At 43.6% G+C, this 21,769-nt stretch overlaps 1 protein-coding gene and 1 long non-coding RNA gene across 3 annotated transcripts in view; one reads left to right on the forward strand and one right to left on the reverse strand.

Annotated features, from left to right (window-relative positions):
- The window catches only part of LOC149332328 (paired box protein Pax-1-like), a 55,388-nt gene that overhangs the window by 25,447 nt on the left and 8,172 nt on the right, over nt 1-21,769 (reverse strand). The window lies entirely within an intron of this gene.
- Nucleotides 9,326-21,378, forward strand: LOC149332329 (uncharacterized). Of its 2 annotated transcripts, XR_016285139.1 has the most exons (4): nt 9,326-10,134; nt 10,810-10,899; nt 14,804-14,856; nt 20,920-21,378. It is a non-coding gene; the product is annotated as an uncharacterized LOC149332329 (long non-coding RNA). The 2 variants fall into 2 exon arrangements; XR_016285140.1 differs by lacking the exon at nt 14,804-14,856 and having other exon boundaries at nt 9,677-10,134.

Raw genomic sequence — 21,769 nt, forward strand, 5'->3', positions numbered from 1 at the left:
GTATAGCGTATGCAAAGAAAAGAATGTTTAGGAAGGAAGGAGAGAGGAATGCGAGAGCGGTTAGGAAGATCTTTGTGCGAAACAAACCCCCGCTCCCTTAATACGTCGAGCACTGACTGTTACTTTTTTTTTTTATTATTGAAGCGATACGAAAAATGTCCGAAATGTTGAACGACTCTACTAAAGCTTAAATTTAAACCCAACTTTGAACTCATAAATGGCATTAAGTTTTTACTTCTGAATTTGGGGAAAAAACATAAAACGAAGCATTACTTCAGTGTGCTTAAGGGAAAACTCCAAAGTGGAGCAAGATATCAAAATGAGGGAGTGATTACTCCGCAGAATCAATAAGTGCTGCCGTATACGGCTACAAATATAAGGTTTTTGTTCAACAACGAAGTTTCTGCAAAACCTATGCAGCTTTCGTTTGTGACTGTTTGGCTGCGCTAGGGTGGACGATAGTGAGTATTCACTCCCTTACTTTGAAGAGTTACTCCACCTTGGAGGTTTCCCCTAAACTCATTGGACTGACGCCATTCTCGCTTCGAGTTGTTGATCAATTAGGCCTCCTCCTACCATGCTGTAGCCACCTTGCGGTTAGCTCATTTGGTATACAGAACGATTGCCTCGGGCAGGCGGTGGTCCCATGTTCGATCCGTGGACCAGAAAGAATTTTTTTTTTTCAACCACGAATCTTCCGAGAAAGCTGCGAAACTTCCCTTTGTAGCCGTAAGGCTGCGCTTGGATGGATGTTGATATGTTATTGCTCCTTCATTTCGTAAAACGAGGTAGCGTCTTTGTCAAAAGTAACCAGGCTGTATGGTTTGCTTCTAGCTCGTACAGTGGAGCCCTTACAGCTTCCTTGAAGCTGAAATGGTCGTTAAGGGTAAGGACTGGGGGTCTTATTACCTTCCAACACATTTTGATCTTTAGGAAAGCTGCATGGGCTCCACTATACAAGGTAGAGGCAAACCATGCAGCCTGGTTACTTTTGACAAAGACGGTACCCTACATCTACTGTACAGAAGTTATATTGCTACAGATTTGCAGGGCTTCCCTTGCTGACTGTCGAAATTGCAGCGTGTTTTTCAACTGCCACATGCGCGGTTAGGTGGAAGCGAGTTTCTCGGCTTCACGGCACACACACACAAACGGTACAGAGCCTTTGTTACAGTTTGCTTGGAGAACGTGATTGACCATGCCCCAGTTAAGCGAACGACCAAGTCTGGACCACGTGCTCTGGACAAACCCTTCTAGTGTGCATGACTGCCGCAATGTGATGCGTGGCGCTGAACACTCAAAATCACCGCGGGAATTTTGAATGTTCGGTACACCCCATTGACTTTCTAAAGGCGTCGAAAACGCGTTGGCGTAAGAGCAGGAAGCATTTTGTAGGTAAACCTTTTGCAGCGCGAAGGACTTAGAGTCAGCCATGACAATTACCACGTTCGCGCAGAAGCTCCCCAGGATTCTAGTTCTCTCAAAATTACACGTTTAAACTATCTTTATTGAGTTACGCAGTGGTTACTACTGGCGGCCAACATATGGAGCTAGTTTCTTAATGTCCAGGAAAGCTGGACATCTTTAAGTGCCCAGCAGTGAGTGACCCAATATTCTCTTAAAACGTCAGAGTGCATTGATAATAGTAACTATACATACACGTTCAGCTTCCCGCTAGAAATTTTCTCCGCACATTATAGAACGTCTTCTTTGTGAAAGCGATGAAATTATAAAACAGCGGCACGTCATTAGCTTTACTGTCCTAGCCCGGAGCCTCGGCTGTTGACCCGAAGGACGCGGGTTCGATCCCGGCCTGGGCCGTCGAATTTCGACGGAGGCGAAATTCTATAGAGGCCCGTGTACTGTGCGATATGTCAGTGCACGTTAAAGAACCCCAGGTGGTCGAAATTTCCGGAGCCCTTCACTACGGCGTCCCTCATAGCCTGAGTCGCTTTGGGACGTTAAAGCCCGTAAATCATAGCCTCATCCTGGCCAAATTTTAATATGATTTGCCTAGACGACGCTTCTGCTATACAAACAGGTAATTGCTTTTAAGTGAAGTATTCATATTCAAACTGAATTCTACTGCTGTATCGTCACGATGGTTTTCGGGGTACATAAACAATTCAGTGAGTGAACGTACAGAAAACAGACAACGACTGCCCATTAACGGCATTTGAGGTCGACAAGGGGCGACGACGATTTGCAACCAGCGAAACCATCCCTTACCACGAAACCACGGATTAAAAGTTCGCACGTCAGCACTTTTACCTAACGCTGAGCAGCGCCATCTCACATGAGACGGATTCTTCGGGATTGTAATCAGGTTTATTGTTATACAAAGTAGAACACAACGTAGGCAACATTACACTGAAGGAGGTCCCGTAGTCAAAGACTGTTTTGGAACCTCCAATATTATTAAGCAAAAATGTAATACATATAAAAACATAGCAGCTGTAATAAAAACTCAACGAACACATACCCAACAATTCTGGACAAAGGCATTTTTGAACGAGAGAGAGTTTATTAACGCAATTTTTTCTGATGTCGTAAGATTTCGTTATGAAAATCTGTATATCCGCAGATCTTCCGTCGGCAGGCTTGTATTTTTTTTTTTACTGACTTTTTTGCTATCGTCAAAAGCGTTCCCATTGGTTTTATATGGCAGTCTTAACATGCTTGCTGCGAGCGATGGAAAAACGTTAAAAGAACGCTTTTGCTGCGCATCGGAAGAATGAAATTTAGGGTTTGACGGACACCCGTCTGGTCGCGGGCATGTTCATAGCGGAAATTCTTCAAGCGCCAACCAATAGTTTTAAAAAATGACGTTTCGGCCCCGTTAATTTTTTACAACGATTGGCCGGCGCTTGAAGAATTTCCGCCACTTCGGAAGAATGAACCATTGACTTCAAATATTTCCATAACAGTAACCTAAAATTTTCCAATAAATCATAAATTATTTTAAGATTTCTTTTTTCCGCGCACTGTTGAACTGTGGAATAACTTAGATGGTTCTCTGCGTTCGTTGCCAACTAATAAATTTGTGCTAGAACTGCATGGCCATCTTACTTGACGTTGTTGTGGTCTGCCTTACCATGTTACTCGACATTGCTGTATTATGATTTGTAACCCACCCCTGCTATGTCTGTAACAAGAGACAGCAGTGTTTGTGAATAAATAAATAAAGTATTCTAAGTTTTTGTTCAAGAACGTTGAACATGATAATTATGTAGTGACCTCTATCGGCAGCGGATGTCTTTGAGGTATACATAAGCGAGTGCAGCAATTCCGGATCTCGCAGTGTCGTCTGCTCGCGAGCGGTGCCGCCATGGTGGGCAGACAGGCATGCAGCCACGTATAAGACCCGTTGGACGCCTCGGCGGGCCGCGCGCCAGTCAGGGATCGCGATGCGGGCGCTCATCAGTCACCCGGTCGAGACGATGCGCTCTTATCTCGCGACGCCCTCGCGAGATAGTGAGCAGGAACGAGACGCGACAACGGTCGCGGGGGCGTGCGAGGAGATGTGTTCGCGCCAGAGGCCGTGGCGCTACGCCACATAAGTCTTCGCCGCTGCTGAAGCCAGGCAGTTTAACGAGCAGACATTTGGCAGCGTTTGTGTTATAAATAATGCGCTACGTATACGCTATATAAGGCATACGCTACAAGCACTATGCAGCGCATGTTGTTTGTTTTGAAACTTATACCCAATGTCCTTTGCCTCAGTTTTTAAAGTGTACTTGGGGCTAAAATAGCAGTGTTGTCTTGCGTTGCTTTGATCGTCATTTTAAAATTCGTAGTTGACATTCGCTGGAACTTTTTGACAATCTTGATTGTTTTGTTATCCTTTCTTTTTTTTTTTTTTACTACGGCAGAGATTGTGGCAAATAAACCGACCAACGCTGTTCCCACTTCGAGTTATTGATCATTTCGCTCTCGCCGTATACCATATGCTAGCCATCCCGGTTAGCTCAGATGGTAGAGCGACTGCTACGGTGAAGCGGTAACCCTGGGTTCAAACCCCGGACAAGGACGAATTTTTCTTTACCTACGAAGTTTCTGTGGCAGCTGTATAGCTTTCCTTTGTAGCCATATGGCCGCGCTTGGGTGGTTGCCAATGAGTAATTTGCTCCTTAATTACAAGTTTACTCCACCTTGAGGGATTTTTCTAAACATTTCACCAGGTAAGCGTATGCCTGCAGAAATTTTCGCAGCACGGAAGCCACGGAACAATTTTATTTCCTAACCACGGTTCTGAAGCTGACAGCACTAAAGATTCTGCGTGCTCCCTTTTCCCCTTCCCGTAGCCGTGATCTTCAATAACCACATAATAACCAGAATAACCACATAATAAATTCTGCTAATTGTGCTCTAGGTTATTTACGCCGTAACCTTTCACTCGCTCCTCCCCCTATTAAACAGCTTGCTTTTCAAACCTTTGTGCGACCCAAGCTTGGGTATGCTAACGCTATTTTTGATCCACACCACAATAACCTTACTAACGCCCTCGAACTGGTTCAGAGCCGCGCAACACGATTCATTCTATCTAATTATTCCTACCACTCAAGCATCTCAGCACTATAAGCTCGAATCAACTTACCCCCCTAGCCTCGCGCCGTAGGATAGCACGTCTTAACCTTTTTCATAAATTTTTCCATTCTTTGCCTTTTGATAACCCCTACATAAAAAGAGCCCACCGCATCGCCCGGTCCAGCCACAGTAATGCAGTGTATCCCCTACAAGCCCATACTGTGACATTTCAGCAGTCATTTTTACAGCGTACTGCACAAGACTGGAACGACCTGCCTACCGAAGTTGCCATTATCATCAACCCACTAGAATTCAAGCGGAGCATCGCCAACCTTTCATCTCAACATTTTTTACCATTGTTTGCCAGATACCGTCCACTCCCTCATGTAATGTCTCAACCGAGACCTTTGAGGAAATAAATAAATAAATAAATAAATAAATAAATAAATAAATAAATAAATAAATAAATAAACCCTTGGCAATCTATAAGCACGCAGCCAAGAAGTGAATGATGTGCTCTGCACTTCGCACTTGCACGACCTGTGCACTGTCAGGTGACTCAAGCCTCAATGGCTCCATGCAATGTGGAAACTAAGCCTTTTTGTGAAACTTCCAAGTTGACTTCTGCGGGCACGTTTATGGCGCCACACTCCCGTGCTGATTCCACACGTAAGGAGCGCCGAAAGTCGTCATCATCATCATCAGCCTGACTACGCCCACTGCAGGTCAAGGGCCTCTCCCATGTCTCTCCAATTAACCCTGTCTTTCGCCAACCGCGGCCACCGTATTCCCGCAAATTTCTTAATCTCATCCGCCCATCTAATTTTCTGCCGCCCCCTGCTACGCTTGCCTTCTCTTGGAATCCACTCCGTTAACCTTAAGGACCAGCGGTTATCTTGCCTTCGCATTACATGCCCTGCCCAAGTCCACTTCTTCCTCTTGATTTCAACTAGGATTAAAAACAAAACGTTTACCACTCCGGTTCACTTATAGTTATTGCAGCTAGTAACTTATTCACGACCATTTTGATGTATGGTAAACATGTAAGAAGAGCCGTCTGCTGAGATATACTCGGGTAGAACCGAAACATTGTAACTATGTTATTTTATGTTTGATCAAAAGATAATTGAATGTTCCTGTCGTTCTTTCTTCCAATGTTTCATTAATGCTACATATAACGTTCGAATAACCTTTCTCTAACATTATTTAAACAACATAAATGCAACATTCTCGAAAATGTTAACGCAACCCTACATGAGCTTACAGGCCCGCCAGTGTGACGGTACACAATTTAATCAACGCTTTGCAAAAACCAGCAACGAGGGTGATACTTGAGACTGTAACAAGGTACCCATGTGGGCTAGTTGGTGTACATCAGACATCAGCCATCAGTTGGTGTACATCAGACATCAGGTGTTGTCCTGCGTTCTTCTTCTCCTCGTGTCTCGTTCTTTCGCTGGTGAAGTTATGTCTGTGTGATACTTGAGCTCCACAACATGGAGCTCGTACTGTCACCTTCGAACGGATACCATGGAGTCAAGCTTAGACATTACCGAGAGATGGCCCATGAGTGGTAGTGACAAACTGGTAACATAAGCAAAGCTTTCTACCGAAATAATGGAGCTGTGTATGCTTCTATGGCAGGCCCAATCTGAGAGATTTTGGTCGCAAAGTACTGCTAGTTGTCTTTACTATCGCAACAACTGGAAAAGTTTTGAAAGCCGGGGCTTGAAATATATTTATAGTGTTGTTGTTTTACAAATATGATTCAAACATTATAATAATGTTCAGAAGGCTATATTGCCACGTATCATTGTAGTGCCCGTTCGTTTGCGCAAGGCAGCAGGAAAGGGGTGTTATCATTTTTGTTCGTGACGCGAGAAGCGACCGGACTTATCTCGATTGATCACAGCCATGAAGAGCTGCATCTACGTGTTTCCAGATTACTCTAGATGATCTCGACCTCTCGAAGTTTCCTTGCCGGCTTTAAATTCAACAATGCCGCGAGCAGCGGGCATTCGTAGTTCGACGACTGACGAGCACGTTTGTTGCTTACGCCGCCGCCGAGTGATTCAGTTCTTTTGCGGGCGCAAGGCAGCCCAAATAAAGAGCTTCGTTTCAAAGACTTCCTGGTGTCTTCCTGACCGCTGGACTGCCGTCACTACAACGTGACAATATTAAAGCAATGTTTATCAGGAACGTTAAAATAATGTTTATGATACAACACATAACGTTATCAGTTAGCTTTCAACGTTAATGTAAAGTCACAATGCAGCATATAACGTTACTGAAAATTATATAACATTTTTGTGACATTACTCTAATGTTCGATTTACCTGGATATGTGCAGACGGTGAATAGCTGCAGTTTAAACGAAGCTACATGACTCCTGTGCGCATTGGACTATGCCTTATGGTTGGTTCATGATTTCAATTTGTTTGCTAGTTATGTAAAACTGCGCCATTTGATGTTACATCGAATTCCTTTCTTTGTACACTTTGTGCAGGCTCCTCACTATAACACCGGAGTGCTTAGGACGTAAACGCTTTAATTTGATGCTGTGAGGCCAATAAAGAAACGCATATAATTAGATGCGCCGCTTTTGCCAATGCCATAGCAAGCAAGAAAGAAAGGCCGTGTAAAAAAATAGAATTTGGTTGAGAGTTGCACATCGTGTGCCGACTTCATTAAGACTTCAGTTGCAGCTCTCTAGTTTCTTGTCAGCGCTGTCACTACAGAGATGATGAATTGGTTCTTATAATACATGCACTTTTACAGCCTCTATAGCTGTTGAAAACAACTATTGCCTCTTCAGAGCACTGTAAAAAATTTCACACCTTTAAAGGGAACATACTGACAAACACACCCTCGCACCCGACAAAATAGGAGTTTCTGTTACTCGTGCACCCGTCCTGCACCCGTCTGCAACCTAGCATTTTAGGGGCGGGTGCATATGGTCAAAATACCCGCCAGTGCAGGCAAGGGTGTTCCTTTAAAAAATGTAAAGCTGGCTTCACCTCAGTTATGCATGCCGGACTAATTGGGGAAGGGAACTGTAAAAAACATAAAATATAGCTGTAGCTCGTGCGTTTTATGGGACAAAATGTGTTGGCGTGGTTACTGTGACAACAACACGTGCACGTGTGAAGCAGTAACATGCGTTTTCGGCATTTTATCCACGTTTCACTGATGCATCGACGCGATTGTTAAGGCAACATTCCACATGGCGATCCCAACTTAACTAATTATGAAGGCAGTACAAACGCTCTGACGGGGGCGATAGTATGCGCTTTTGAGGATTGGACTTTGAGGCATGGTTTACATCTTTCGCACCCGAGAACATACATGCAGCGGCGAGAAAAATATTGGTTCACTCGCAGCTGAAAAAAAAAAAAAAGGAGTTATTGATTTTATTACGGCCGCCGCGCCGCTGCGGAAAGTGCTGACGCACTGTCAAGCCGCTGCTAAGAGCGGCGGCCGTTCACTTCGCCACGGTCAGCGGGCACACTCAGTTTCCATGCTCAGTTTGCTCGAAAACGCCGTTGAGAGCGTTGCAATTTGGTAGCGCACGAGCGTAGTCACGTGGTATCTTTTCATATTTCGCGGGCTTTCTTTAGATGCCGGAAAAAAGGACCCCGTAGGAGATACGATGCTACAATAAACTGTATTCGTTGTTTATAAACCTGCTCTACAACCTAACGTAATGGTCTTGGCACTAAAGTGAATATATGAAAAATTGCATAATTCATCTTAGTTAATTAATTAAGCGCAATACAAAATATTCTGAGGAGCGCCACATGATTGCGAACAATGCATCGTTGGTTTCAGCTGGCTGCGGTGTACCGCTTTTTTTAAATCCTTGGTTCAAGTTACGTGAAACACCCTGCATATTTTTCAAACGGAGTACTGTCAGCGCGAAATCATTCTACTTTACGCACGAAACTACGCGCAAAAAACAAGACCAAAATTAGCAATTTCTTGAAGTAACCTCTGTGTCAACTGGAAGAAAGGTAATGATGGAGACCTGAAGTTAATTAGGGTCCCAGAAGAGCTTGAGAAGCTCAAAGAGCAAAGGGAAGAAAACAAAAATTTTATTTTGCCCCGACGTACGTAGCTCTCCAAAACTGAGCGAGTAGCAGAAGGTACCTGTGCAAACCCATTACAGAAAAGTTAAATGCTGCGGTATACAGCGTTTAATGTCTGAAAGCTAAACCTGAGCTATCGGAGACACCGTAGTGGAGGACTCCATACCATTTTCGGCAATCGTGGGTCCTTTAACGTGCACTGACATTCGCACAACACACGGACAATTTAGGCATTTAGTGCTTCCAGTTTCCGTTCTGGACAAACTAGCGAACATCGTCTACGCACAGCAGCGCACAGGACAGAGAACATGAGCTAGAACTTTTAGAACCTTAAGCGAACATTTCGATCCTCCCGCTGATCTCGTAACAGGCGCGCCGCGAGTGGAAGCACGCTGTGCGGGCCCATGAGAGCGCCAAGGGAGCTGAAGGTCTACTGGACCGCAGAAAAATCTGTCGCGATCAGACCTTGCAGTCGGCATTCGGCCTTATGTGTTTCTCTCAATCACCGCTGCGTTTTGTTGATTAATTTAAGTTTATGAAGAGCAATGCCACAGGCCTTGGAGCATTATGCCTATCCATCATAACATAGCGCCCTCCCGCTCATCTTCTACCTCTCTGAGCCTCCTCACCACGAATGCCCTGGCACCGTCCCTGTGCGGCCCTTCGAAGGGGTCGCTTGACGGTGGGGGTGCCGTCCCAAAATATGCTACGCCGTGACTGCCATACATTTCATGCTCCCTCCACTTTCGACGACGATATAGGCTACACTTTTTTATATATATTTCGCCACCATCGAAATGCAGCCGCTGGAGTGAACGTAAAAAGAAAGAAACGGCAAGGGGGCCAATTCATGGTAACTTTTGAATACGAAGAAATATATCTAATTTAATCACTTCGCATTTTCCGTAACTGGTAACGGTTGGCAATCGTTGCGTATGCTGTTCCGATGCTGCAAATACATTCTAGCTTCCGTACGCACTGTAAAAAACCCAATAAACTGAATTCAAAACTGAAAGTAAAACTGAAAGTGAAACTACATTTCCGCCGCTAGGCGGCCATCGGTACCGTCGGGCCTTTGTTGATTTTTTCCTGCCTGTTGTGTGGCGTCGGTCGTGGTGTGCGGATTTCAGCAGTTGACGTGAACTGCGTTTTCGACCGCGTTTTTCGAGGTACCGCGTTGAACTGAAGTGTTTTTTGTGCATATATAACTGGAGTAGTGCGTAGGTTCGTTCACTGCTGTCCAAGTACTCGTATCTCACGTATCGGAACAGAAGCACCCTTTGGAGGCTCTGCCGAATGCGTTTCTTTGTTGTATATTGGCAGAAAGGCCGGCGCTCGCTCACGTTTTAAAGGTTTGATATCAGAAATCACGGGCGAAGTTATAATGTGCGCGTGTTTATGCACCAGAATGCATTTTGTAATGTAGAAACGTCCTGAAGTCGGCGTTAATGAAAAACTAGCGTTGCCGTGACTTGGAGACGTACTTCATCAGCTCGGCACGACTGCACACCTGCCTCGAATGGTAAGCAATACTATGTCTTCATGCATGCTTGTGTGCATTATTCAAAGCATATTTTATGGAAGAGCGGCCTCAAGACTTGCCGCTTCTACTACCAAAGTGCCAAGATCTGCAGACAGGCAGCTCTTTCCATGTATCCAGGAAGAGAAGCAGCACTGAACAGAGTTCGCCGAGAATGATTCTACTGAGAGCTGTTTTTGTTTTGACGAAACGAATGTTGCAGAGTACTACCTCATGCTACGTAAGAGCTCTAGTATGTGTGTTCTGTCAAATTTAAAGCCGTTTAACGCTATTTCGTCAAATTCCTTGTCCTACGGTTTATCTGCACGTGGTAATTTTTCCGCCCGTGCGTAAGGTCTATTCCGTATCTGTGCGTAAAATGCGTTGCGTCAGCGTGACATCTGAGATAAGCTTTCAATTTTGTGTGCTGCAGGCGCTGACCACTGATCGTTTGTGCATCAGGCCATGTTTTTGCATAAATTTGTTGACGCTGCTATCTATTTTGGTTTTTAATTGTTTTTAGAACGGCATCCAGATTAAAGAATCCAGTGCTGTGCCAGCTAGGTATATTTAGCTTGCTTTTTCAAGTTTTTAAAAGCTTCATTGTTTGGCCGTAGTAACCGAATTTCTGAATTTTGGCGGCCTCTAATCGTGATGGTATTAAATGGATGTCTGCAGGGGAAACATCTACATCCACATGGGAGTCCACAGCCACAGCTTGCACCTTGTTGCCGCTGGGAAATATTCACGAGCAGTATGGAAGCAAAGGTGTGTTTTAGTTCTTGCTGCAAGCTTCTTTTTATGTTGTATGCTAGGTTCTTTTTTGGGCCATTTTCCCTTCTTTCCTTCATCAGGCTGCTTCATGAAACAGGGTACATAGCCTAACCATAATCAAGGGTTCGACAGAATCCTGTCTGGCGAGGGAGAGGCATAGTGGTGAAATAAAACGTACACTCGCCAAAAGATGGTTTATAAAAAAGCTTAGTTTGACGTTTTGGGACCCGTACGTTTCCCCGGAGTGGTGTACAAAATCCCCTGCAAAAACTGCGATGCATCATACATTGGCGAATCAGGCGATTTCAGAAGAAGATTAAGAGAACATAAAAACGACGTCAACAAATGTCGCACCTCATCGAACCCGCTGGCAGAGCATGCTCAAGAAAAGAACCACACCATTGACTGGGAGAACGCCACAATATTAGATACCATGAAACCCACATCGTCACGACTGCTTTTAGAATCTTTTTATATACAGACCACGGATCATGTCATTAACAGGACGAAGGGTAATCTCCCGGATAACTACGCCCACTCACTGCGTTGTCAAGTGCGCATATAAGAAGCGGCCCATTCCGTCCATCATTCATTGTGAACAAGGGACCCGTACGGGTCCCGAAACGTCAAACTAAGTTTTTTTTTATAAACCATCTTTTGGCGAGTGTACGTTTTATTTCACCACCATAGCCTAACCATGCCCTCATTTATTTGTACATCCTTGCTAGTTCGTTGTCAGCATGGGGTTATTGCAAACCAGTTTGAGTGTCGTTAAACGTAGTTTTCTCGTCATCATCATCATCCTGATTACACCCACTGCAGGGCAAAGGCAGTCCTTTGCCAGCTGCGGCTACCATATCCCTGCGAACTTGGTACTAGCATTTGGTGATAAAAAGTGCGCTACCACATAATGTCTTAATCTCCTCCTCTCAAAAAGTATGTGTTCACAAGCAGGAGAAGTACACAGTCCTGTGTACTTCTGCTTGTGAACGCGTCCTTTCCACGAGTGTCACAATTTGAAAAGAATAGGAGCTAGGCCTGGTGTGCGAGTAGTATTCTCTGCTCCAAGCAAATTGCAATGTCTCCGCAAGAGTGTCAACCGTGAAGGGTTGCCACCTGCAGAATGCGAAAAGAACCGAGAATTCTCTTATGTACAAGTGCCCCAAAAATGTGGCGCACAGAAGTGAGCTATCCCGCGGAACGTGCTCTATCAGTCAAACAGGACATGTCTAAACGACTGTCTGAGCGAACACAAGAGCCCCTTAAAACCACCTCCTGAAAGCAATATGGTCAAATATTGGCTGTCGTGTGAAAACTGCACCTCTGCTTTCAGCCGTACAACCATACTGTACACGCATAAGGACCAGCACACGCGGGAGATTGTTGTTGATGCGTTTTATCCGTCAGGAGCAAGACAAATGCATCTGCAAACATTCTGTTGTGCTCAGATGCAAAGAACTATACTTCGTCTCACAAGATGTTTGCAGCACTACGGAAGGTAGAGCTCTCTCGTCCAATAAGGACTGCAGAAACGCAGAAAATAGTCCCTCGAATATTTGAGGAGCGTATGACTATTAATCAAAACAATAAGCATTGCAACTAAAAACATGGTTTGGACAGGTATATTTAAATGGTAGGGAGTGTTTCAATCACTGGTGATATTACCAGACAAAGCCCGTACGGACACAGCTCTGCGGAGGCCTGCTGCGAGGTAGTGATGCGTTGCCACTTTCTAACATGGTGTCGGTCGAGTCTGTTGTGTCTCCTGTGTGCTCTACATCGACAGTGCGCTATTTCCCCAAGCAGGCGAAGCAGGTGGCTTCGCGACAACAGAGGGACTGATCAGAACAGGTTGCGACAAAAAAAAAAAAGTGGGGTTAGTCCCTTTGGAACGGGCGTCCGCCTGTCCAAAAACAAACCAAAATAGAATAAAAAGACATCAAGTGCCACCTGCTAGAGGTAGAAAGAAGCCACCTGGACATCAGGTGGATTGAGCCACAGGCGCGTAGGAACACACTAATTTAGTGCGCGCCATCCTGATTGGACGAGAGAGCTCTACCTTTCGTAGTGCTGCAAACATCTTGTGAGACGGAGTATAGGCTACCTCAGCAGCTTAGACGGCAGGGTAACAGTTTCTTCTACATTTTTAAACATTTTTTTTTTGTTTTTATTCACCAGCATTTTTGCCTTTCGCAGTCAATCTTTAATGCAGTGCCACATGTTTTGCAAGCTGGCAAACTGTCGCGAAAAAAAATGTTGTTTATGCTCTTTTTTCACCTGTTTATTGTGTGGCAGCAATTAAGATCGTCAGTCTTGAGTCAGCGCCTAGTCTGTCTTGTTCTTTCATACCATTATAGTCATGCTGTGCCCTTCATGCTGACAAACATGTACCGACTAGCTCAAGAAAGTAACCTTTTACATTGTGGAGCCATTTTACCCATTGCATTCGCATGGTTTGAATGAATGACCATTCAGGTTGCTATTGCGTATTTTTGGAACCGAACAAGCTTAAATTTTGCAAGCTTACCAAACTCTTAGGATGCTTATGTTTGTTATTACCTGCATTAAGTCTCCTTTCCTGCTCACGTCTACAGAGGGCAAAATGCTAGACTCATTATATTGCGGGGACTATATTTGGTAGACTGGCAGGAACAATACCACCATCCAAGTGCGTAGGGGAGTGGGAGTTCTCAGTGTCACGGTTATACATCTGCACAATGTAAAGATTCAGATTGGTGTCCTCTTTGTAACTTGTAATTGTAATTTTTCTAGTGTTACAGAAGCCTCTTACAGCCCAGCCAATTTATTGACCTATATGGAAGCTGCTATATGCCTGGTGATAAGTAGGCTGTGTATTGTGTTGCTGTGCAATACTGAATAAGGTGATTCCACGCCACGTTATCCAGACTTTTGTACTCGACTGCACTTGATTTCCTACAGGAACAAAAAAATCATGGCTTATTTTATTACCATGACAAAGATTTTTAAAGCATGTTCTTGGCAGAAAAAAAGAAGTTTCGTGTTGTGGCCACAGTCTTATGTTTACAAGCAATAGCAAAGCTAAGTCTTACAAAAAACTTGTTAAAAATAAACACTTTATGCATGACTGAAACTTTTTCATATAAATAAAGGACGTGCTTTTATATCCAATAAATTGGACTCATGTATAAAACATGAAAGAAGGTACAAAAATATTGGAAATTGATATTTTTTATTCAATTTATGTTCTCATAACAGTCATTTCAACTATTTTGCTGGGTTATCCAAAAGGCAAAGAATGTGATAAAAGTGTTTCAGAGATGAAAAAAATGCAAGGCATGTCAGTCAGCTGAAAAAAAATATTTTTGAGACATATTCACTGAGCCAGTGGCTCAGTGAGGTTGGCCTCATTTATTTTCTAATGGCTGTGACATTTCTAAAATTTTAATTGGAGCAATTTTCGTTTTAGGCGTGAAAATAATTTCGCAATTTGAGTCTCTACCTTCAACCCCAGCATTGCTGGCTGCTTGCTCGACACTGCGGTGCACGCTAGAGCCGGCATCAAGGAGACACAAAGCTTCGCTGCACGGTGCTCCATGTGGATGCTCCTCAAATTTCGGTTTTGACGTGTCTGCTGGCATGTTCGCTCACATTTTGTCAGTTTGAACTCGAGCATGACTTATGTCCAGCGTGCACCATTGAGAGAGATAAAAAAGGCTTGATGTGGTGAAAAATGCTTATTTTAATGGTAGCACTCTTGTAAACCGCCTAGTGAGTTCACCTTTGTTTTCTTGAATCATTTGTTGGAGCACCCAGATAGCTACGACACTCTTAATGGTTTTCTCCGCCCATGTAAACAGCTTATAGAGGATCAGTATTTAACCTTTCTATGGCCTCTGAATGCTTTCTGTTGCTGCAGGGGGCCTCACACTTCCACCAATGCCGTCATAAGCGCTCTTCCCATGTGATCAGGTGAAAAAGTCCATTCCACTGAAAAGTTTAAGTAATTTTCATGGTAGTAGAGGTTTTAACTCTGATTGGTCATACCACAAACAGTGCTTCCCTGTGTCGAGGAACGAGAGCCGTTCTGCCATGTGGCCCCTTCATTTTTACTTTTTGTAAATCTATCCTTCAGCAGATTTCTTTATTGCCGAAGCTGCTGGCATCGAAGACCAGCACACCATTGTATTCGTGCAGCGGAGTGCTGGTTTTGTGTAATTTACAGCTGGTGGCAAAGTGTGCTGGAGTGAAAAGGAAGCACTGAGCAGTGTCGATGTTGAACGCAGGGACTCAACTTGTAAGATTGTTTTCTCGCTTAAAAAAAAAAAAAGAGCCCCAAATAAACTAAAAATAAATGCCATTAAATGGTACTGTTTAAATTTCTATCTTTCATAATATAATTAAGATCACCTCATTATGTAGTAGACTACTGAATATGTCACAAAAAGCAAATTCTCTCGACTTTAGAATCCTTTCGCTGTCTTGCCTTACATGTTTTGCTCTCTGAAACATTTTTATCACATTTGCCTTCTCGACAGCTTAGAAAATAGAATAACTACTGTGAGAACATGAAATTTGATAAAAGATTTCAAATTTTTATATTTTGTACTTATAACATGTTTTATTTAAAACAAAATAAGTTCAATTTACTGCATTGGATATGGAATACCTTTAATTTATATAACAGAAACTTCATAGTCCTGCGTAAGAACGTTTCTTTTTACAAATTTTTTTGCAAGGTTAGGTTTGGCTATCACTTTCAAACATGAAATGGCGGCCACGACGGGAAAAAATTACTCCGCCTAAAACAAGCTGGGATAATGTTTGCCTAGGTAATGCAATAAGCCATGAATTTTTTTAAAGAAATAGAAGATTCAGTGCTAAGCCTGGAACAGTTGGCATGGAATGACCCAATGACATATAAATGCCAACTGTGCGCTGATTTGAAGAAGCCTTTATAATATTTTTGTAGCTCAATTAATATTGCAGTGTAGGTTGAATGCAATTTTTTCTGCTTGCATAATTGGAATGGTTCCATATCATGCCGTTTATTTCGCATCTTGTATGCAAACTTGTATTGCATTGCCAATATTTTTTGCTGCTAGCATTCACCCCATATGAATACTGCTGCTCCTGAGCAGCATACTCAACTGATCCACTGGAATGGTATCACTGTGTGTACCTTTGGTAAATTTCTGGGAAAAATGTATTCATTCACCTGGCTGCTTCATAGTTTCATGTTTCATATGTAATGACAGATGAAATGCGGATCTGTCCTAAGGATGAATGTGGCCATTTGTTAACACCATTTTACAGTAGTGATATTTGCAAGATGATCAATTCTATTTATCTACTTTGTACTTTTGTTCACTACATGGTGCATGTATGCCTCTAAGAAACGAAACGCAAACCAGAAAGGAAACAGCTTGGAACCCCTTGTGGTCTTTTTCCAGATGTAGACTTCATCTCTTAATGTGTGATAGTATATTAGTCTAGGCAAAGCAGCGTGCAGGGTAACAGGGCACTGACAGGAACACACAGGTACTGCGCTGACTAACAATTGAGGAATTTATCGCTTTGCTCACTATAAATACAGGAAATATGATCCAAAATACAAAAGAAGGAAAGTCATGGAATCATCATTTGGTCAAATCTGTTGGGCTTATTTATCCAGATAGTCAATTTCTTTTTTCGTTGGCGTTAGTGATGATGTGCTTCCATAGGTTGAACAATTCTTATGTGTCATGCACGTCTCTAATATCTCGGCATGAGCTGTTAATTATATTTCCTAAGAATTTTACATCATCGAAAGTGGGGGGTGCACTCACAGTTCGACACATGTCTTGCTAGTTTGCTACTGTATCCTGTCTTAGTATTGCCGACTTGTTCTATTAGACAAATGTTGACATGCTGACCTTATTTCCCAACATACGACGCTCCGCATGAGAGAGGGATCTCGTAAGCGAAGCCATAGTCGCATGTTGTGAATTTGTTTCGGTGCTTCATCTTGTGTTGGCGCGTTGCATACTACGTTCAGCTACTTTCTGCAAAAAAAGCAAATGAATCCATCACAAAGAACTTCCGCAAGCTGCAAAAGAAGGTTAAGCGCCAAACAGGGAAGAACGAAACCTAAAAACTTGTGTAAAGCCAACAACTTGTCCAAATTAGTGCTGGCTATGACGAAAAGTGATGGCCTATGCCTGAATGCCTTCGCTATTGCAAAAACACGGAACAATAACTGGCCTTTCAGAGTAATTGTCGCTGAACAAGGATCAAGGCAGCAACCCTTAGGGCAGTATCTGCAAGAATTGCTCTCCTTGTTCACCGTGGGAGACCTCTTCCTGGTGAAGAAGCCAGAAGTGTCCGCATTCCTCTCGAACAGCTGTACAGAAGAGTTGTCATCTCATTCTGATCAAGGACTTAGACTGCACGCTGCTAAATGCTGCCTTGTTTGAGACGATAAGAGAAGGCATTAATTCAGTGGGAGCAGTACAATTCCAGAACCTGTGCAGAATTAATGCGGATAGATTCCTCGAGTTGCTAACCATCTACTTCCGTTCTACCTATGTAAAGTTTAATGATGTGTGCATACAGTGGCAGGGAGTATGCACCAGTTCCAGCGTTGCACTAATTCTCATTGTGCAGCTAGCCTGTAAAGATAGCCAACTATTAAAAAGCTGTGCATGGCGCCAGTTTGGTAATGACCTTCCGATTTGTGGACGACTTCTTAGTAACCCACAAGCTTCATTACCAAGGGTAACTCAAAGTCATTGTTGACATCTTCAAGACCTTCTCCAAAGTTCTTGCTAACTTTGAGCTGACCAAAGAAATGCCACTGGAGGCACAGCTTCCCGATCTATGGCTGTACTTTGTAGAGACCCAATATGTGCTTGCGTTACTTCCCAAGGTCGAAAAAAAGGCTGTTGCTACTGGCGCACTGAAAAATATCCTAAATAGCTCGTGTATTGACCGTCAGCAAGAATTCCTTGAGGCCCACCTGACATGGCTACCTGAAGCTGATTTCCCAGATGACCTCATCTGCAGCCTTGGCTTCAGGATAAAGAAATTTGCCTGTCTACCTGTAAAAGGCTTCAGAAAGAACGGAACGTAGCTGTCATAGCATATTACTATGGGGTTTAGCTCAGCAGCAGGCGCGACGGGTTGCACTCAGAAGGCACCCCAAACCAAGTCACTCCGAGCGCTAGCTGCAGCGTGCCTGTTGTCGTCAACTGCCCAGTGTCAAAACAACGTCCTCTTCGCCTTGCAACTTGCACTGTAGCACTACCCCCTCCGCCTCGCGGAAGGAAGCACAGCCCCTGGGCGCCCTAAGGTGGTGCGAATGGTAGGGCTTAAGACAGGTGACGTGCACGAGCTTTGTGGAGTGGGCCGGGGGAACAGTGCGGGAGTGCAGGGACGTGATTTCATAGGTCACATTGCTCAGTTGCCTGAAGAGAAGACGCGGTAAGGACCCACGTAACGAGGCAGCAGCTTCTCACCCAGGCCCACATGGTGCGCAGGGAGCCAGGGGAGTATGTGGAAGCCGGGAGGGTAGTGGGCAACACGGTGATTAAGGTCATAGGTGCATGGTATCAGCCACGCACTAAAGAAAAAGGTCAGGCAGGCTGGTGTGAACTTATTATGCAACACGCCCAGCTAGGGTGCTTCAAAGACAGCCTGGTATAAAAGAAGGCTGTCAAATCCGCAGCATGCGACAGTGACTTAGGCACCTTGTTTACTAAGTTCACACCAGCTCGCCTTACCACTTTCTCTTGCGCGTGGCTGATACCATGCACATATGCCGTCACAGCTAACTTCCGTTCTTTCTGAAGCCTCGTTGGGGTGGATCAGCAAATTTTTTTCATTATCTTCAAGCCAAGGCTGCAGACGAGGTCATCCGGGAAACCAGCTTCAGGTAACTATGTCAGTTGGGCCTCAACGCTTTCCTACTGACAGTCAATACACAATCCGTTTGAGACATTTTTTAGTGTGCCAGTAGCAACAGTCTTTTTTTCGACTGTGGGACATAACACCAGTACATATGGGCCTCTGATGTGCAGCCATAAATCGAGAAGCTGTACCTCCAGCAAGGACTTCGGAGAAGGTCTTGAATATGTGAACAATGCCGTTGTGTTGCCCTTGTTTATGAAGCTTGTGGATTACTAGGAAGTCGTCCAAAAATTGGGAGGTCATTATCAAATTGGTGATAAGCAAAGCTTTTTAATAGTTCGCTATCTTGACAGGCTAGCAGGACAATGAGAATTAGTGCAACGCAGGAACTGGTGCATAATCCTTGCCACTGTATGTGCAGATAATTAAACTAAAATAACAGATGGTTAGCAACTCGAGGAATCTATCAGCATTAATTCTGCATTGGTTCTGGAATCATGCTGCTCCCATTGAACCAATGCCTTCTCTTACCGTCTCAAACAAGGTGGAATGTGGCAGCGTGTAATGTTAGTCCTTGATGACAATGAGAAGACACTCCTTCTGGACGGCTGTTCAAGAGGAATGCGGACACTTCTGGCTTCTTTACCAGGAAAAGGTCTTCCATGGTGAGCTAGGAGAGCAATTCTTGCAGATCCTGCCCTAAGGGTTGCTGCCACGATCCTTGTTCAGAGACAATTACTCTGAAAGGCCAGTTATCGTTCCGTGTTTTTGCCATAAAGAAGGCATTCAGGCATAGGCCCTCACTCTTCTTCACAACCAGCCCTACTTTGGTCAAGTTGTTGGCTTGACCTTCTTTTGCAGCTTGTGGAAGTTCTTTGCAGTGTCTTCATTTGCTTTTTCACAGAAAGTAGCTGAATGTAGTATGCAATGCTCCTAGCAAAGGTGCTTCAAAAACAGCCCAGCATAAGACGAAGCACAGAAACAAATTCACGACATGCGACAGTGGCTTAGTTTACAAGATCTATCCGCCACGCGGAGCGTCCTGTGTTGGGAAATAAGGTCAGCATGTTAACATTTTTGTAATGCAACATGTCGGCAATACTGAGAAAGGATATCGTAGCAAGCTACCAAGACACATATCGGACTGTGAGTGTGTATCACACTTTCGACAATGTAAAATTCTGAGGAAATGTAAGAGATGTGTATGGTACATAAGAATTGTTCAACCTGTTTAAGCACATCATCACTAACTCTAAGGAAAAAGAAATTGACTACCTGGATAAATAATCACGACAGATTTGACAAAATGACGATTCCATGACTTTCCTTCTTTGTAATTTGGATGATGCTTTCTGTATTCATTGCAAACTAAACAATAAATTCCTCAGTTATCACTGCACCTGTCTTGTCTGTGTCCTGTTATCCTGCGTGGTTTTGCAAAGATTCATGCACCAACTGGCCCAGCTCCTTTTCTTGTAGTTTAGTGGCCTTGTGCAAATCTTTCTTGATGAATTTTTGAGTTTACTGGCTGCAGACATGGGAGATATGTTAACTTAGCACTGTTGCCTGCCTTTCAAGATGTCACTTGCTTGATATATTAATGAATGCATGCTTTGCATTAGTTGCAGCTGACCACTCTCATGGAAGGGTTGTGTTGCTGACTTTGATCAGATACTGTGCTTTCTGTTGTTACAGTGAATTTTGCACATTACTTGTTGTTCGGTTTATTGTAAAGCATTTTCAAGTGTGCTATTTTCGTCTTTGTTGTCATGGTGTTTTGTGCCTTTTATAGTCAGTTTACCCTCCATACAGGCCAGTGGTTTGCACTAGCTTGTAGCAGTTCGTGCAGAATTAATTGCACGACCTGACCACCTTCGTTCTATTTCATAACATCTAGCTTTTTAGCTAAAACATTGTTTGTATAATGCCATTTAGAGCTATTTTTTCTAAACCACAGTGGCCTCTTTGGAATGTTTCAAAAAATAACAGCTGGTGCTTGCTCGCCACATGGGCAGATTTTCTTCTTTCTGTTAGCGTTAGCATGCATAATAAAACACATTGTTAATGAGCAATATGTTGGAATTTATCAGCAACATTGAACAGTGTAAACTGGTATGAAATATTTTACTGTTTTTGTCTGAAATGCAGACTCGCACCATGTATGCTGTTCACCGAAGACAATCCTGAGGTGGCTGAGAACCTGTTCGTCGAGGGAGGATGGCTACTCAGCAGGCTTACCACTGCGGCTCACTCCACAACTGCGCCATAATATCAGGAATATGGGTGTTCAGCATAAGTTGCCTTAAGTTTGCTTTTTGCTTATTCCTGGGAGTTAGCGTCACAGTTCAAGCCTTCTTCAGGCTGGTATATAAGGCTGCACAAGCATGAATTTTTCATTCTGTTTGCTCTGAAAAATTTGGGAGGTAGAGTAAGTGCTATGGAACCTTATTCTTGCAGCACCATAAGCCCAATAAAAGCAGGTATGGTGCTGTTGTACCTTAAAATTTTTAGTTCTTTGGATGGCAGTAAGGAATTCATTGGAGAAGCTTCTTGTGCCTTGTTTTATGGATGTGTTTTGTTCTAATAAAAATTTTCCACATTTCTGCAGTTTTGTGATTTGTTTGTCAATAAACGTTTTTCTTAGGTGCACACCGCCTGTTTACTGCTATGAAGAGCTCCAGTAATACATGTATATTGCATTACTTAGGCATTATAATGGTAAATTTAAAGAACGCTTAAGAAAAGTAATAAAAGTGGGGACAAATTATGAACCCATTGCATGCTTTTTTCCTGAAGGGTGTAGGGGTGTAAGAAGCGTAAAACGCCTGTGGCTCGGTGGTAAAGTGTGTGATACACCTCAGCACCTTTGGGTCAAATTTTATCATTTTCGGGCTGGTTCTTTCCTGAAACACCCCACCTTAAAGATGTATTCAAGTCACAAAACTCCTTTCTGGGCCGGGTGCAAGGGTGCGAGTTATAGACACCTGGAAACTCCTTT

This window comes from Amblyomma mixtum, chromosome 8 (assembly GCF_055824585.1).
Source record: "Amblyomma mixtum isolate Tamu chromosome 8, ASM5582458v1, whole genome shotgun sequence".
Lineage (NCBI taxonomy): Eukaryota > Metazoa > Arthropoda > Arachnida > Ixodida > Ixodidae > Amblyomma > Amblyomma mixtum.